This window comes from Cetorhinus maximus, chromosome 37, assembly GCF_964194155.1.
Source record: "Cetorhinus maximus chromosome 37, sCetMax3.hap1.1, whole genome shotgun sequence".
NCBI lineage: Eukaryota > Metazoa > Chordata > Chondrichthyes > Lamniformes > Cetorhinidae > Cetorhinus > Cetorhinus maximus.
The window spans coordinates 2,409,608-2,428,965 of NC_135915.1; positions in this window are offsets into that span (position 1 = coordinate 2,409,608).

The window sequence follows — 19,358 nt, forward strand, 5'->3', positions numbered from 1 at the left end:
ATGGAAAGCAATGAAGGTGAACAAGGCAAAAGAGAGATTCGAAAATCCTGACGGAGAGTAGAACAAAAATTCTTCGAGGTAAGCATTTCTTGAAGAGAACTGCAGTCAATTAAACACAGAGATAAAAGCAAAGAACTGCAGATGCTGGAAATCCAAAACAAAAACAGAGACAGAAATACCTGGAGAAACTCAGCAGGTCTGGCAGCATCGGCGGAGAAGAGCACAGTTGAAGTTTCGAGTCCTCATGACCCTTCAACAGAACTAAGTAAAAATAGGAAAGGGGTGAAATATAAGCTGGTTTAAGGGGGGAGGGGGTGTGGGGTGGGGTTGTTGGGACAAGAAGTCAGTGATAGGTGGAGATAACCAAAAGATGTCACAGACAAAAGGATAAAGAGGTGTTGAAGGTGGTGATATTACCTAAAGGAATGTGCTAAATAAGAGTAGAAAGCTGGACAAACAAGGTACAGATAGCTCTACTAGGGGTGGGGTGGTCTCTTTGAGATGGAAATATAGCAGACCTCTAGTTTGGAGGATGGTGCAGGTTTCTGAAGTCAGGAATTGTTCGGACTCGTGCTTTACAAACCGAACACAAGAACATACCCCCTCCCCTGCCCGGCAACAATCGCACGCTCCCCCAGCTTCTGTCATGCCTCTCTGTCCCAGTTCCTGATTTTAAATGCATTATTTTGGTGTATATTGCATTTTATCCTTTTAATATCAACTTGTTTCATTTCACTCTTCTCTCCATCTTTCAGGTGTCCAGTCATTTCACCAGTGACACTCCGTCTTCCTGAATTATTTTACTATCCTTCTCATTGTTTATTAATATTTCTCACTTTCTAAACATCTGAAATATTTACAAGTACACGTGTGTGAGTACGCCCAAGGCCTTAAAACATTTAAGAAGAGCAGTGGGGCCAACACCGAACCTGGGATAACTGTTGGACACTTCTTCGTAATCTGAAAAAGACACAACCATTCTCCCCTGCTCTCTGCCTTCTGTCGCGAAACTAATTTCAATGCCTGGCTGTTATCAGCCTTTAATCCCATGTGTTTCAATGTTGGTTACAAGTCTGTTATATGGCACATTATAAAGCAGACTTTGAAAGGCCAGGACAATTGGCAATGTCTGTCAGGAATAATCTTGCGTCATCAACTTGAACCGAACTTAATGATTTAATTCAGCCGACACAGTCTGTATTGGTTCTTTTGAAGATCAAAAATTGTCCCTTTCTCTGGCTCTCGCCTGATCCCTGTATTCTTCTCCATTCATAGGTTTGTCAATTTCCCGTTAAATAGGTACATAATGAATTTCCACAATCCTATCAGCCAGTGGATTCCTAATCCAACGCACTCACTAAGGTAAAACGATTTCCCTCATATTACATTTTTATATCAATCACCTTGAATCTGTGCCCTTTGGCAATCGAACTCTGAGCGAATGAAACAGATTCTCTCCATTTAAATGATTTCACCACTCATAATTCTAAATACCTCCATCCAGTTTCCTCCTAATATCCTCTGCTCTATGGAGAACAAGCCCAGCTTCTCCACATCATACAAGCACCTATAAAATCCCTCATATCGGGAATAATTCTAATAACACGCATCTGTGCCCCCGCAAGTTTTTCACATCCTTCCTGAAATTTGTAACCCAGCTTGGCACACAAAACGCCAGGTGGAATCAAATTGGGCCTTGATTCAGGTTCTCCATAACTTCCTGTACTTTGTAATCTGTGTCTCAATTATAAAGCCCAGAATTCCACCTACTTCACTAGCTCCTTTATTATCCAGCCCTGTTAACTTCGGAGCTTTGTTCACTATTACTGCAGGTCTCTCTGTTCTTGCACTCTCCATTAATATTCACAATTTAACTTGTTTTGTATCTCCATCTTCATCCTCCCAAAATGACATACCTGAAACACCTTTCATTCAAATTAAATATTGGGTAGGCTGGATCTTTGTTTTAAATCCCCACCACAAACCCTGTCCCCCAACTCCATCCCTCTCCCGGTAACTGTTTCAGGCTGAACCACACTATTCCAAAATTGGTGTCATACATTCAGACTATCACTAAGATGGCCTATTTCCACTTCAGTAACATCGCCCGACTGTTATTCATTAAATAAATACAGCACTGAAGTGGTTAAAGCATTCCTGCTCAGGAAACTTCAATAGAGAACAGGATCTAAGGAGAAATTATTCCCAATTTCTCCTCTATCCGTAACACATCTATCACGCCTGGCTCCTGTCCACACGTGTTCCCCCATCACTACTCACTTCATCCATCACCACGGTTTACCCCGATACCCCATCACTGCTGGTTAGCACCATCACCTCTGTCGCCCCTGTCATTTCTACCTCGCCTCTCTGCGACCAGTTCTTCTTCTTTGTTTCATGCCAATGTATCAAAGAAATATCTCATTAGTTCTTTCATGTCAATTTATCACAATACATCACAGGGTTCTGGTGCACCTCTCTATAACTTTTGATCAAGCTGGTAACGTTGCCCCCAGCCTGATGTAAAATGCCAATGTGTATTTCCCTTCCTGACAGTTAACACATTCACGATTGTGATCCACAAGTGCAAAAGTTGTGGTCTCTCCAAATGTCTCACTTGTTAACTAAAGGTCATGTCAGTGGCCGATCTACTGGTCGTTATATTCGGCCTGATATTGAGAGATATTCCGACTGTTTATTGGGAACAGTTTTATTTCCTGAAGTCCATCCCCCTGTGTAACATCCATTCCATCCCGTTTTCTGCAGCCGCTGCCTGTTCTGTCTTAACCTTCACCTTTGACCAATTTGTGGCCGTTTGTTGCCAGAAGCTGAAAGATAAATATGCCAATTAGGAAACAGCAGCTGTGATGCTGGGAACTGTGGCTGTGATGAACTGTTTAAAAAACAAATTCTGGTCAGTTGTGTTAACGGGTGGGTATCAACTATTGAACACCCCTTGGTTTTGTGGGGTAACAATTTAAGTTCTGGAATCTCTGCATTGGACCATAGTCGAATGACTCCACAACATTTTAACCCCGGGTGTGCCGTTGACCTGATATTGCTGCTCAACGTTTTCACTGTCAGACACATTTTAGTAACCAAGACAGCCCACATGAGACTGCGGGCTCACAGCAGTGGCGAGAGTTGCAGAGATGGAGAGTCTCAGGAAATCAATAATTTTACTGCTTCTTATGTTGGGAAATTTCTTCCTGTTATGGGCAATGCTAATGGTTTATTCTAAATGGGGGAGTATGAAAATTTCGGGTATTATTCTGTGCTTCTACATTCTTTTGTCCAGGATATGGCCTTCATGTTGAACCTGCTGTGTTCCTGCACAGGCACTGCGGTGTTTGCCATGACCCCCTACTAAGGTCAGAGACCAAGAGTGTGCTGAAATATGCGTTTACTACAATTCTTCAATTCATTAAATGAAGTGAAGATCTTAATTACAGACTTCCCAGGCTTCTCTCGTTTTAACTGATATTTACAGCAGGCGTACAGACTTTCACTTGGGGAAATGAATCAGTCAGAATTTCCTGACATTTCTCAAATAATTTCATATTTCCAGCGGGATTAGCGGGTGGGTGTGGAGGGAAAGAATGCCACCACCTACACCTTTCCCGTCCCATTGGTTGGTTCCATCTGACGACCACAATGTTACATTATGACAGCATCGACCTTGTTCACCGTGAAAAAAAAATACGGGAAAAGATGGAGAGAGACAGAGGGAAGAGGCAGAAAAGGAGAGACAGAAACACAGGCGGGGAGAGAGTCAGCGAGAACGAGAGACAGAGGGAGAGAGGCAGGTATAGATGTACAGTGATAAAGATAGTCAAGTAGAGATAGAGAGATTGAAATAAAGAAGGGAACGAAATAAAGAGCGAGAGGAATAGGGGAATGGAGAGATGACGAATTGGAATGGTGATAGACACAGGCAGAGAGACACAGAGCGAGAGAGAGGGAGAGAGAGACAGGGATAAAGGGAGAGAGAGAGAATGAGAGAGATACAAAGACAGAGGGATTGTCAGAGAGAGGGAGAGGCAAAGAAAGAGATAACGAGTTGCCAAGAAAGTTGAAAAGATGGGGAGAGTGAGAGAGAGGGACTCCGACAGACAGAGATGTAAAGAGGCAAAGGGAAAATAGAAAGAGAGATTTAGACGGAGAGAGAGAGAGAGATAGAGAGTGTGTGTGTGAGAGGGAGAGAGAGAGAGACAGGGAAAACAATGGAAGGAGAGAGAAAGGGAGAGAGTGAATAAAGTGACATAATAATATGAAGCGAGAGAGAGATGGGAGGGAGACAGAGAGAGAGAGAAAGGGAGAGATACAGAGTGAGAAGGGGAAAGAGACACAGAGAAGCGAGGCGCAGGTATAGAAATAGAGGAGATAGGGGAGGAGAGATGTAGAGAGAGAGAGAGAGACAGAGAGAGACAGCGAGAGACAGCGAGAGAGAGAGGGAGAGCGAGATACAAATAGACACAGGTCAGAGTTTTCCGTGTCCGTTGCTGTCGGGTGTGACATTAGGCCTGAGGTGACAAAATGGCAGGAAGTTCAAAAATCACTTTCACGCCGCTATGAAAACAAATTGCAATCACCCGCTGCGTGAGTCAATGCCAGGCCGTGTTTCCCACTGCCAGGTGCCTGGGAATTCATTTTAATGTCCCTGCAAATCATTATAAGCCATACTCGTCAGATTCATCCCAGAACGTACGACCTTCCAGGCAATCACACCGACGTGTTTCACAATTGAACATAAGTGACGAGCACCTGGGATCTGAACTGTGCTGGAGAATTTGAGTTTTGCTCGTCTACCTTGTTTGGAGTAGAACTCGCGGCCATCAGCGCCAGACTTCGCAGGCTGCATCTTCTCACTTTTAGCGGGGGGGGGGGGGGAGGGGGGAGGCTTACAGGCTGGTCACTGCCCACAATACAAGTGTAAAGAAGGGATGTCATTTCAACGGCTGCAGGCCTGGGGCTTGCTTGGGGAAGGGGGAGAAGTGACCTCAGGCAAGGGAAGAGGCTGCAGGGCAAGATCAGTGCTGGGGGAGGAGGCTATCAAAGGTGATGTGTGAGGGAACATTCTGGTGTTTGTACGTGGACTCAAGATGGTCAGGGCTGAGGAGGCATTCTCCAGATTAGTTGAGGCTTGATGGAGATGTGAGGGTGTGTGGATCATTTTGAGTGGTGATGTCAACTGAATGGCTATGAGTGAGGTGCCAGTGAATGTGTGATGGCCTTGCGAGCGTTTAAATATAGAATGATAAGATGGCTGCCTTACTCTAGCGGCACGGATGAGATTGCGCGCCCTCCGTCTGCACTGGGTGGCCAAAGCTTCCCATGGAGCATTGGCACTGACCACCACCGTCACCCCTCACATGCTGGAGTTGTTAGATTGCTGCTCCTCCTGAGACCAGAGTGGGTTGGAGGGCAACAGGTTGAGCCACCGAAAGGCATTCCAGTAACGGCCCACTGAGCTCTTCTTGGCTTTCAGGACCATGTCTTCAGTGGTGCCATCCCGGTCTGCAAGCACTGAGAACAGGATGCGCAGCTGCATTTTATGTATGGCACCCGGAGGGAGCAAGCAGTGTGCCAACAGCACGGCGGAACATTCAGAGGCCACCGAGAAGCGAAAGGGCACGATCCCTCTGTCTGAGGACCATATGGCATGAAAAGCTGCCACTGTGGACGCAAGGGGGTGGGGGGTGGATTAAACTTATTTCTTCCCACACAGAACTGCACTTAGCGCAATCCTGTGCTAATTCTGCTCACAGAGGCGAAGTGGGAGAATAAAATTGGCAGCGGCACAGGGAGAGAGACAGACAGAGGGGAAGAGCGTGAGAGCAAACGAGAGAGGGAGATCGAAACAGAGAGAGATAGAGAGAGACAGATTGAATGTGAAAAAAAAACACAGCGATATTGAGAGACAGGCTGGGAATAGATTTTGACTGAGGAAGTTGCAAAGAGAGATTTAGACAGAGGGAGGGCCAAATATTGCGGGAAATAGAGAATGAGAGAAGCTGCCGCACACACATGCACACATATCCACAGATGCAAACACATACAAAACGGAAGTGAGAGAGAGACCATAAGAAATAGGAGCAGAAATTAGACCATTCAGACAATCGAGTCTGCTCCGCCATTCAATCATGGCCGATAAGTTTCTCAATCCCGCCTTCTCCCTGTAACGTTTGATCCCCTTACCAATCAAGAACTTATCTATTTCGGTCTTAAATACACTCCTGGCCACCACAGACTTCTGTGGCAATGAATTCAATAGATTCACCACTCTCTGGCTAAAGAGGTTTATCCTTATATCTGTCCTAAAAGGTCTTCCCTTTACTCTGAGGCTGTGCCATCGGGTCCTAACCTCTCCTACTAATGGAAACTACTTCCCCACGTCCACTCTATCCAGGCCTTTCAGTAATCTGTAAGTTTCAATCAGATTCCCCCCTCATCCTTCCACACTCCTTTGAGTATACACCCTGAGTCCTCAAAAGTTCCTCATATGTTATGCCTTTCATTCCTGGGATCATTCTTGTGAACATCCTCTGGAACTTCTCCAGGGGCAGAATAACCTTCCTGAGAAACGGGGCCCAAAATTGCTCACAATATTTTAAATGTTGTCTGACCAGAGTCTTATAAATCCTGAGCAGCACATCCCTGCTTTTATATTCTAGTCCTCTCGAAATAAATGCCAACATTGCATTTAACTTCCTAACTAACGACTCAACCTGCAAGTTACTCTTAAGAGAATACTGACTAGGGCTCCCAGGTCCCTTTGCGCTCCAGGTTTCTGAATTATCTACCCATTTAGAAAATAGTCTATGCCTCTATTATTCCTACCAAAATGCATGACCTCACACTTCCCCACGTTGAATTCCATCTGCTACTTCTTTGCCCATTCTTCTAACCTGTCTAAAACCTTCTGCAGCCTCCTCGCCTCCTCAATACTACCTGTCCCTCCACCTATCTTTGTATCATCTGTAAACTTAGCCAGAATGCCCTCAGTTCCTCCATCTAGATCATTAATGTGTTAACTGAAAAGTTGTGGTCCCATCACTGACCCTTGCGGAACTCCATTAGTTACCATCTGCCATCTTGAAAAGGACCCCCTTACCCCCATTCTCTGCCTCCTGCTAGACAGCCAATCTTCTTTCCATGCTAGTACCTTGCCCCTAACACCATGGGCTCTTATCTTACTGAGCAGCCTCCTGTGCGGCACTTTGTCAAAGGCCTTCTGGATGTCCTAGTAGATAACATCCACTGGCTCTCCTTTGTCTAACCTGCTCGTTACCTCCTCAACGAATTCTAACAGATTTGTAGGGCATGAACTCTCCTTGATGAAACCATGCTGACTTTGTCCTTTTTACCATGCACTTCCATGTATTCCGAAATCTCATCTTTAATAATGGAGTCTAAAATCTTACCGAGGTCAGGCTAATAGGCCTGTAATTTCCCGTTTTTTGCCTCATTCCCTTCTTAAACAAGGGGGGTTACATTAACGATTTTCCAGTCCTTTGGGACCATCCCAGACTCCAGTCATTCCTGAAAGATCACCACTAACGCCTCCACTATCTCTTCTTCTATCTCCTTCAGAACTCAGGTTGTAATCTATCTGGTCCAGTTGATTTATCCACCTTCAGACCTTTCAGTTTTCCTAGCTCCTTCTCCTTGGTAATTTTCACCATACTCACCTCTGCCTTCCGACTCTCTTAAATTTTGGGGATGTTATTCGTGTCTTCCAACGTGAAGACTGACGCAAAGTACCTATTCAGTTCCTCCGCCATTTCTTTGTTCCCCATTACTACTTCTCCAGCGTCATTTTCCAGCGGCCCAATGACTGCTTTTGCCTCTCTCTTACCCTTTATACATCTAAAAAAAAGAACTCTTGCATTCTTCTTTTATATTACTAGCTAGTTTACGATCATATTTAATCCTATCCCTCGTTATTTCTTTTTTAGTTGTCCTCTGTTGGTCAATGTAGGCTTCCCAATGCACTGGCTTCCCAATGCTCTTCGCCGCATTGAATGCATTCTCTTTTGCTTTTATGCTGTCTCTGACTTCCCTTGTCAGCTGTGGTTGCCTCGTCCTACCTTTAGTATGCTTATTCTTCCTAGGGATGAATTTTTGCTGTGTCTCCCAAATTACTCCCAGAAACTCCTGCCATTGCTGTTCCACTGTCTTCCCTGCTGGTCTCATGTCCCAGTTAATTCTGGGCCCCACCACAAGCTGCTCCAAAAAGCCATCTCGTAAACATTCCACACTTCCTTTTCTTGGGATCCTCTACGCACCTCATTTTCACAGTCTACCTGCATATTGAAATGCTCCAAGATCACTGTAACCTTGCCTTTATTACATGCCTTTTCTATCTCCTGGAGTATCTTTTGCCCCACATCCTGACTACTGTTTGGAGGCCTGTACATAACTCCCATTCTGTTTTTTTTTTACTTTTCCGCTTCCTCAACTCTACCCACACAGATTCTACATCATCTGACCCTACGTCGTTTCTTGCTATCGATTTAATTTCATTTCTTACTCACAAAGCAACGCCTCCTCCTCTGCCAACCTGCCTATCTCTTGAATAGGATGTATATCCTTGAATATGTAGCTCCCAGAGCTGATCCCCTTGCAGCCATGTCTCCGTGATGCCCACCACATCATACCTGCCAATTTGAATCTGCATCAAACGCTCATTTAGCTTATTTAATATACTGCGTGCATTCAGATACAACACATTCAGATACAACACCTTCAGTCCTGCATTTTCCGTCCCCCTTCTCATTGTCGTCCCTTTATCTGATGCGCTTGAATTTTGATTCCAAGCCCTTTCCAAAGTTAAGATAGAGAGAAAGAGAAGGGCAGATAGCAAAAGAGATGGCGGGAGAAAGGCAATAATAAAGAGAGAGAAAAATAAAGTGGGAGGGTTAGAGAGAGTCAGAATTAGTGATAGAATGGCAGAGAGGGGGAGAGACAGGTAGAGACAGAAAGCGTGTAAAGCGTGAAACAGAGAGGGAGGGGAGAGAAAGGAGAGGAATAGAGAGATTGCAAAAAGAGTGAGAGGGAGGGAGATACGTAGAGAAAGTGCGAGAGGTCGACACACACACACACACACACAAACACACATACACAAACAGAGAAAGAGAGGGGAGAGAATGAGACAAAGAAAAGGAGAGGCAGACACAGAGGTAAATTGCGAATGAGGCGGGGAGAAAGAGAGACACAAACAGAAAGACAGAAAGAGGGAGACAGAGGGTGAGAGGCAGAGGAAGGCGACAATGAGATGGGGAGAGACAGAGAGAGAAACAGAGAAAGCGATAGTGATGCAGAATCAGTGAAATCTGGACACACAGAGAGAGAGTGAGATAGAGGTAGAAAGAGAGCCAGAGAGAAAGAGCGAATGTGAGATGTGGAGACAGAGAGGCAGAAAGAGAGAGAGAGAGAGAGAGAGGGAGGGAGAAACACATACACACACATAAACATAAAGAAAGAGTAAGAATGGGAGGGAGAGGGAAACCAAGAGAGGGAGAGACAGATTGAATAGAAACGATCACACAAAGAGAGAATGAGAGAAAATGAGGGAGAGAGGGTAGGGAGGGAGAGATGGGCAAAGGCAGAAAGGGACAGAGAGTTAGAGAGTGGGCAGAGGCATTGGCACAGAGGGAGAGGCGGAGAAAGTGAGAGACAGATATAGAATGATAGATAACTGTAGAGAGTGAGGGAGAGATGGGCAGAGATGCAGATAGAGGAATAGGCAGAGGCAAAATAAGCAGAGAGAAGGAGAATGCGAGAGAGGGAAAGGGAGAAGGAGAGAGACAGGGTTGTGTAACGAGGCAGAGAATAAGGAGGTGGAAAGGGACTGAGAGAGGGATGCAGAGTGATACGGAATAACTTAGACTTAGAGACACAGCGAGAGAGACACGCAGAGAGAAAGGGAGAGAGAAAAAGAATGGCAGGCAGTGAGAATGAAAGAGCGAAAGAGGGAGAAGAAGAGAGAGAATGTGGGTGTGACAAATGGAAAGAAATAGAGAGAGTAAGAGATATTTAAAAAGAGAAGGGGGAAAAGAGAGAGAGAGACAGAGGGAGAGAAAGTTTGACACAAAGAGAGAGACAGGGAAAGATAGAGAGAGAGAATGAGGCAGAATAACTGAGAGACAGAGTGAGAGATAAAAGGAGAGAGAGAGGGAGAGAAACAGAGAGGGACAGAGATAAACAGAGAGAAACATACAAAGGGAATTTTAGATTGTGAGAGGCAGACTCAGGGAGAGAGAAACACGTACACAAAGGGATAACCACACAAAGAACAAGAGAGGGGTGAAGGGAGAGAACAATCGAAAGGGAGAAAAATAGTGAATTGCTGGGAAGGAAAGAGTGTTGAGGCAGAGAGAGAAAAAGAGCGAAAGAGAGAGTGTGACAGAGGGACAGGCAGAGAGAATGAGAAAGTGTAAGAGGGAGAAGAAGGGAAACTGAGTGTATGACATCGCGTGTGAGTGAGAGAGAGAGAAAGAAAGAGAGAAAGATAAAAAAGAGAGAGGGGCTAAGAGAGAGACAGAGTTAGACACAGAGTGTGAAACAGAGGCCGAGAGAGAAAGAGACAGAGAAAAAGTGAGAGGGCGACGCAGAGAGAGAGAGGTGCAGAGTGTGAGAGGTGGAGAGAAAGTGAGGGAGAGAGTGAGAAAGAGAAAGAAAGGGAAGGAGATATTGAAAGACTACACACATGGAGAGGCAGAGAAGAAGGGACAGAGAGAGCGAGAGAGAGAGAGAGAGAGAGAGAGAGAGAGAAGAGAGGGAGAGGCAAAGAGAGAGAGACAGAGATAGGCTCTCTGTGCGAGACAGAGGCTGGGAGAGAATGAGACAGAGAGACAACGTGAGAGAGAGGCGCAGAGAGAGATTTGGAGAGTGAGAGAGATAGAGAATAATGAGAAATAGTGAGAGAGAGAAAGAAAGGGAAGGAGAGAACGAAAGAAAATTAGACAGGGATAGGCAGAGAAGAACAGGCACAAAGAGAGAGAGAGATAGAGACTGGAATAGACAAATGGAAGCTTAGCAAACCAAGAGAAAGAAAATGAGAGTGAAAGAGGGAAACAGAATAGCGGGACAAAGAGAGAGATAGAATGAGAAGGAGGGTGAGAGAGTAATGCAGAGAGATACAGGGTTTAGATACGCAGAGGGAGATGTAGAGAGAAAGAAAGGGAGACGGAGGCATAGAGATAGAAACGAGGAAGAGAAAGAGATAGCGAGAACAATAGAGCAAGAAGGAATGAATGAGAGCTAGAGACACAGAGAGAGGCACAGAGAGATAGAGAGAGAGCCACGCAGACAGACAAAGAGAGAGTATGCGAGAAGGAGGGAGAGACACAGAGACGGAATACCACAGAGAAAGAGAGAGAGAAGGAGATGGCAGAGGTACAAAAAGACAGAGATCGTTACATAAGTCAGTAGACAGGCGGAGAGGCAGAGAGATGGATAGATATACAGATGGATAGATAGATAGATGGATACATAGGTAGATGGATAATTTGAAAGATGGATAGGTAGACAGGTGGATAGACAGATAGATAGACAGACAGATATATAGACCAGAAGACAGACAGACACACACACAGATAGACAGACCGATAGATAGATAGACAGACAGGCAGGTAGAGGGAGAATGACGGAGAAGGAGAGCAAGAGACGCGAAAGACAGACAGAGTTACAAAAACACAGATTGAAAGAAAGAGAGGAACTTGAGAGAGAGATAGAGACCCACAGACACACAAACACACACTCATAGAGAGAGAGAGAGAGAGGTGTGGACATATAGACACAGGAAATTTTAGATGGTGAGAGGCAGGGGCGCAGAGAGAGAAACATGTAAACACACAAACGTAGACACCCACACAGAAAGAGAGAGAGATAGTGCGATCAAATTGGAGAAAAGGAGATAGTTGCTGGTAGAGAAAGAGAGGTGGAGGCAGATAGAGAGAGAAAGAGAGAGAGAGAGAGAGAGAGAGAGACAGGCAGAGAGAATGCGAGATTGAAAGAGTCAGAAGGAGAGAGGCAGAAGGAGAGAGACAGAGTGTATGACATAGGCCGAGAGAGAAAGAGCTAGAGAGAGGGAGAAGAGAGCTTGAGAGAAAGAGAATAGATAGAGAGGGGGAAACGCCAGAGTGAGGGAGACACAGGGAGAAGGAGGGAGTGCGATTTAGAGACACAGCGAGTGGGACACAGAGAGAAAGAAAGAGAGAGAGAAAAAGAGAGAGATTGAAAAAGTGGGAGCGGGATAGACAAGAGAGAAAGGCAAAGGGAGAGGCTCAGTTAGAGATAAAACAAGAGAGTGAGGCAGACAGAGAGAGACAGAGCGAAAATGAGACAGAAAGACAGAGTGAGAGATAGACGCAGAGAGACAGAGTGAGAGATAGACGCAGAGCGAGAGAAAGAGAGAGAGCGAGATAGCATTTGACAGAGGAAGTGAGAGAGAAATAAGGGGAAGGAGAGAGGGAGAAACATGCAGACAGGCAGAGGAAGAGAAGAAGTGGCAATGATAGAGAGGGAGAGAGAGAGAGCGTGAGACCATGAAATAGACAGAGGGGAGTTTAGCAAGCGAGAAAGAGAGAGAAAGTGAGAATGAAGGAGGGAAGGAGAACAGACAGACAAAGAGAGAGAGACTGTAAAGGAGGGCAGAGGAGTGATGCAGAAATAAGCATGCAGAGGGAGAGATAGAGAGAAAGAGAGGGAAGTAGAGAAGGTAAGAGAGCAAAGTCGAAGAGAAAGTGACAGCGAGCACCAGAGAGCGATAAGGAAATAGTGAAAGATAGAGACACAGAGAGTCTAACAGAGAGGGAGAGCGAGAGAGAGAGACAGGCAGACAAAAACAGAGAGTGTGTGAGAGGTGGAGAGAAATAGAGAGGGAGAGAGGGTGAGACTGAAATACAAAAAGACATAGAAAGACAGATAGGCAGTCAGACAGGCAGATAGATAGATAGCTAAATGGATAGGGAATGTGAGATATAGATAGAGAGATAGATCGATAGACAGATAGAGAGACAGATAGACAGAAAGAATTTAAGATAGACAGATTGATAGATAGATACACAGACAGACAGGCAGACAGAAAGGCAGATGGAGGGAGAGAGACTGATAAGTGAAGCAAGAGAAGCGGAAAAACACACAGAGATACACACAGATTGAGAGACAGAAAAACGTGAGGGAGAATGATAGAGACCCACCGACACACACACACACACACACACAAACACACATACAGACACATGCACACACAGACACACACATATACTCACACACAGAACACGTGGAGAGATGGGAAGAAAGGGATAAAGGAAAGTATAACGTGATAGGGAGAGAACAGAAAGAGAGAGGCACGGACAAACAAACATATCGGCACAAACACCGAAAAAGTGGGAGAGGGCAGAGAAAGGGCGATCGAAAGGGAACAAAAGAGAGAGTTGCTCGGAGAGAAAGGGTAAGGCAGAGAGAGAGAGAAGCAGAGATAATGATAGAGTGAAAGACGGAGAAGGAGAGAGGCAGAATGCATGATATAGGGCGAGAAAGTGAAAAAGAGAGGAAGTAAGTGAGAGAGAGAGAATAGAGAGAAAGGAAGAAGCGCACTGACAGAGGGGGACAGAGGGAGGAGGAGAGATTGAAAGTTGGAGACACAGCCATAGAGACCGAGAGATGGAGAGAGAGAGAGAGAGATAGCGAGAGGCAGATATAGCACAGAGAGACTGAGAAAGAATGAGACAGAGAGGCAACATGAGCGCTAGGCGCAGAGAGAGAGTTGGAGAGAGACAGAGAGAGATAGAGAGAGAGAGAAAGTGAGAAAGAAAGTGAGAGAGTGAAAGAAAGGGAATGAGTGAGCGAGAGACATACAGGCAGAGGCAGAGAAGAAGAGGTGGACAGAAAGAGAGAGACACTGAATTAGACAAAGGAAACTGTTGCAAGAGAGAAAGAGAAAGGATGCAAAAGTGGAAGAGGGAAATAGAACAGAGAGGCAAAGAGTGAGGTAGACTGAGAAGGAGCACGAGAGACTGAGGCAGATAGAGACAGAAAGATATAAGCACAGAGAGAAAGAGCAGGAGAGAGAGAGACATGGAGAGAGAAAAGAGGAACATAAAGAGACAGCGAGAGCAATAGAATGGGAGGGAAAGAGTGAGAGAGAAACACAGTGAAAGTGAGACGGGCACAGAGAGAGAGAGAGAGAGAGAGTGGGGGGTGGGGGAGTCAGGCAAACTGAGAGAGTGTGCTAGAGGGGGAGAGAGACAGAGAATGATAGAGTGGCAGAAAGAGACAGAGGGAGAGAGTGAGAGATGGAGAAGGCAGAGATACAAATGGACAGAGATGGGTAGATAAATAGATAGACAAACAAATAGACAGACAGACAGACAGATAGATAGATAGATAGATAGATAGATAGATAGATAGATAGATAGATAGATAGATAGATAGATAGATAGATAGATAGATAGATAGATAGATAGATAGATAGATAGATAGATAGATAGATAGATAGATAGATAGATAGATAGATAGATAGATAGATAGATAGATAGATAGATAGACAGATAGACAGACAGACAGACAGGTAAAGGGAGAAGGACTGGCAAGGATAGCAAGAGAGGTGGAAAGACAGACAGAGATACATGTACAGGGTGAAAGAGACAGAGAAACGTGAGGAAGAGAGATAAATATACACGGACACGGATACACACATTCAGAGAGAGAGTGAATGAGAGGGAGAGAGAGATGGATAGAAAGGGAAAAATATAATTTTAAATTGTGAGATGGAGAGGATGCAGATAGAGAAGCCCGTACACATATAATCGTAGATAACCACACCGAAAGAGAGAGAGAGAGAGAGAGAGAGAGAGAGAGAGGACTGAGAGAGAGAGGGCGATGAAAGGGGAGAAAAAAAAGAGAATTGTTTGGAGCGAAAGAGAGGGTGAGGCAGAGAGAGAGAGAGAGAGAGAGAGAGAGAGAGAGGCAGACAGAGAGACAGAATGAATGAGTGATTGAAAGAGGGAAAATGAGGGAGGCAGATTGTGTGTCATAGGGCGAGAGAGAGAGAGATAGAGAAAGTGGGGGAATAGAGATAGTGAGAGAATTGAGAGACAAGCGGGAATGAACCTTGTGAGGGGGAAAGATGGAGATGGAGGGATTGAGATTTAGAGACACTGCCAAAGCAAAAGAGAGAGGGAGGGGGAGAGAGGGGGAAGAGAGTGAGGGATAGAGAGAGAGCGAGAGAGATGAGGAATATTGAAAGAGAGAGAGGGGGAGTGAAATGAGAGAGAGAAAAACAAAAAGAGAGACAGAGTTAGAAATGAAGTGTGAGAGTGAGACAGCAGGAGAGAGACAGAGAGAGAATGAGACAGATGGACATAGTGAGAGATAGGCACAGAGAGAGAGAGGAGAGAGAGAGAGACAGAGACAGAGACAGAGAGAGGTGGAGGGAAAAATCCTAATGGTATCTTAGTGTGTGAGAGGCAGAGGCAGAGAGAGAGAGAGAGAAACACGTACACATACACACAAAGGCACTGAGACAGAAAGAGAGAGAGGGCTGAGAGAGAGGGGGCGACCAAAAGGGAGAAAAGTAGAGTGTATCTGGGAGTGAAAGACAGGGTGAGGCGGAGAGGGAGAGATAGAAAGAGGCAGGCAGAGCAAATGAGAGAATAAAAAAGGAAGACGGAGGAAGGCAGACTGTTTGGCAGTGTGCGAGAGAAATAGAAAGAGAGAAAGAGAGGAAGAGAATAGAGAGAGAGGCAGAAACGTACCGAGGAAAGGGGACAAAGAGAGAAGGATAGCTGAGATTTTGAGACACAGTCAAAGAGACACGGAGAGAAAGAGAGAGAGACAGACATTGAATAAGAGATTGGGGGACAGATAAAGAGAGAGGCAAAGAGAGAGACAGAGTTAGAGACAGAGTGATGGAGAGGTAGAGAGAGAGACAGAGAGAGAATGAGACTGAGTGATAGAGTGAGAGACAGGCGGAGTGAAAGAGAGAGAAAGAGAGATAAGAGAGAGGAAGAGAGTTGGAGAGAAAAAAGAGAAAAGACATTTTAGAGTGCGAAAAGCGGAGACAGAGGCAGAGAAACAGGTGCACACACACACACTGACACAAAAAAGAGAGCGAGGGGTGAGAGAGAGGGGGATCGAATGGGAGAAAAAGAGAGAATTTCTGGGAAAGAGAGGGTGAGGCAGAGAGAGAGAGAGTGATTGAAAAAGCGAGAGGTGGTCAGAAAAGAGAGAGAGAGGCAAAGAGAGATACAGAGTTACACAGAAAGGGTGAGGGAGAGGTAGGGAGAGAGGGACAGGTAGAATGAGACAGAGAGATAGAGTGAGAGATAAACGGAGGGACAGAGAGATAGATAGATGATAGAGAGGGAGAGGGTTGGAGAGAAAGAGACAAAGGGAATTTTACAATCCGTCTTGCAGAGACAGAGGCAGAGAAATACGCACACACACACACATGTAGACACTGACACAGAAAAGAGAGAGAGGGCTGAGAGAGAGGGCGATGGAAAGGACGAAAAAGAGCTTTTCTGAGAGAGAAAGGGAGGGTTAGGCTGAGAGAGAGAGAGAGAGAGTGAGAGAGAGAGAGAGAGAGAGGCAGAGAAAATGAGAGAATGAAAGAGGAAGAAGGAGGGAGGCAGACTGTTTGACTGTGTGCGAGAGAAAGAGAAAGAGAGAGAGAGAGAATTGAGAGAAAGACGGAAATGCACCTAGAGAGGGAGACAAAGGGAGGAAGAGATATGAGATATTGAGACACAGAGAGAGAAACAGAGAGAGAGATGGACGGAGAGAATGAAATAGAGGGAGAGAGAGAGATAGAGAGACATTGAAAAAGAGAGAGGGGGACAGATTAGAAAGAGAGAGGCAAAAAGAGAGACAGATTTAGACAGAAAGGGTGAGACAAAGGTAGGGAGAGGGAGAGAGAGAGACAGAGAATGAGAAAGAGAGATAAAGTGAGAGACAGATGGAGGGAAAGAGAGACAAAGAGCAATAGAGGAGAGAGAGGGAGAGAAGTGAGGAGAAATAGATAAAGGGAATTTTACAGTGTTAGAGGCAGAGACAGAGACAGAGAAACACTCACACACACACATGTCGGCACCCACACAGAAAGAGAGAGAGAGAGGGCTGAGAGAGAGAAAGAGAGAGAGCGATCGAAATGGAGATAAAAAGGAGAGTTCCTTGGAGAGAAAGAGAGGTTGAGGCAGAGAGAGAGAGAGAGAGAAAGGGAGAGGGGCAGAAAAAATAATAGAGTGAAATAGGGAAGTGAAAGAGAATGTCTTACATAGGGCGAGAGAGAAAGAGAAAGGAGGGGTAATAGGGAGGAGGAGTGAGAATTAGATAAACAGCGAGAGTGACAGAGGGAGAGAGCGAAGGAGAGAGACAAATAGGCACTGAAAAAGAGAAGGGGAGAGAAAAGAGAGAGAAGCAAAGAGAGAGGCAGCGTGAGACACAGTGTTAGAGAGAGACAGAGAGAGATAGAGAGAGGGAGAGAGAGAACCTTAAGTGAGAGAGAAAGTGAGAGAAAGAAAGGGACAAAGAGAGGGATAGACAAACAGATAAGCAGAGGCAGAGAAGGAGAGGCAGAGACAGGCAATGAAACAGACAAAGGGACGTTTAGCAAGCGAGAAAGAGAGAGAAACAGAAAGTGAAAGTAACAAAGAGAACAGAGAGACAAAGGGAGAGAGACTGAGAAGGAGGGCGAGGGAGGGAGGCGAAGAGAGATTGGCACGCAGAGGGAGAGATGGAGGGAAAGATGGGGATAGAGAGACAGATAGAAGAAAGAGGAATAGGAAGAGACAGCAGGAGCGATACAATGAGAAGGGAAGTGTGAGAGATAGAGACAGAGCGAGAGAGGCATAGAGAGATAGCGTTAGAAAAACAGAGAAAATATGCGAAAAAGAGGTGGAGGGAGGCATAGAGCGATAGAGTGTCAGAGTGAGAGCGACAAAAATACAGAGATAGATAGATACATAAATAGATACATAGATAGATAGATACATACATAGAAAGAAAGAAAGATAGATAGATATATAGACAGACTGACAGACAGGCAGATAGGAGAGGGACAGAGAAGGAGAGCGAGAGAGGCGGAAATACAGACATAGATACACATACAAAGATTCAAAGAGACTGAGAAACGGGAGAGAGAGAGAGAGACACCCACCAACACACACACATACATATGCAGACGAACGGACAAACACATATTCACACAAAGAGAGCAATGGAGAAGAGAAAGAGGAAGAAAATCAGGGAGGGAGACCGAGAAAGATGGAGAGAGAAGCAAAGAGAGTCAGAGAGAGAAGGAAAGAAACAGAGAGAGTGAGAGAGGGAAACAGATGGATTGAGAGAGAAAGAGAGAGAGAGAGACAATGGGACAGAAAGTGAGAGTGGGGAAGTGAGAGGTAGAGAAACGGACAAAAGGACAGCGAGAGCCAGATGGAGATAAACAGAGCGGAACAACACGGGAATGGGGGTGACAGTGAGCGAAAAAAATGCGGAGAGAGAGAGAGATAAAGTGTGCAAGAGTGACAAAGGGGGAAAGAGAGAAACACAGAAGGAGTGAGAGAGAGAAACGTGCAGAGAAAAAGAGAGACAAATAGATGGGAAGAGAGAGAGAGATCGTGAGATAGATACGCATTTGATTGGGGTGTGGAATGAATTTTTGGCAGATTTTAAATATTTCCTGATAATTTAATTGTTTGAATTAAGTCATAAACTGACACCCTAAACCCACTGTAATCGCACAACTGAATGTCAATTGTAAAACAGGACAGCTAAATCCCAGGGTGTAATAGAACAGCGTGGAGAGAGGAACTCTAACATTTTTTATTCAATCCATAAATGGTAACAGTCAAGTGACGGATATCACTGAAACAATAGGGAATCTAGAAATGGGACTGATGCTGTTTGAGTGGAAAGCATATTATCCGGGTGAATACAGCTCCTGTTTGTTTAATAGTTAATTAATATGATAAGTAATGTCCAGTCTTTGGAACCTCGCAGTTCCATTTAAAAACAAACATATTGTTTCACTCAGCTCAATGTCATAATCTGTTTGTTCATTTTTAAAAACATGATTTGAACGATGTTGCAATTTCAACGTCCCTTAGGTGATCCCACAGTGTATAAATTAAAGGCTTTGGGAGTGTGTCACCTCAGCGTTTAAGACACAGAGATTACCAGCAGCACAAAGGGGCACATCACTTCGCACTGAAACGATGCTATCAATTTTTGTGGCTGAGAAAATATTCTACCCAATCCTTGCTCTAATAGGTGTTCCTGGTGAGTGACCATAACCATTGAACTTGTGCAGATCTGTATGTGAGCTGTTCTCTCATTTTAAATTGTGATTG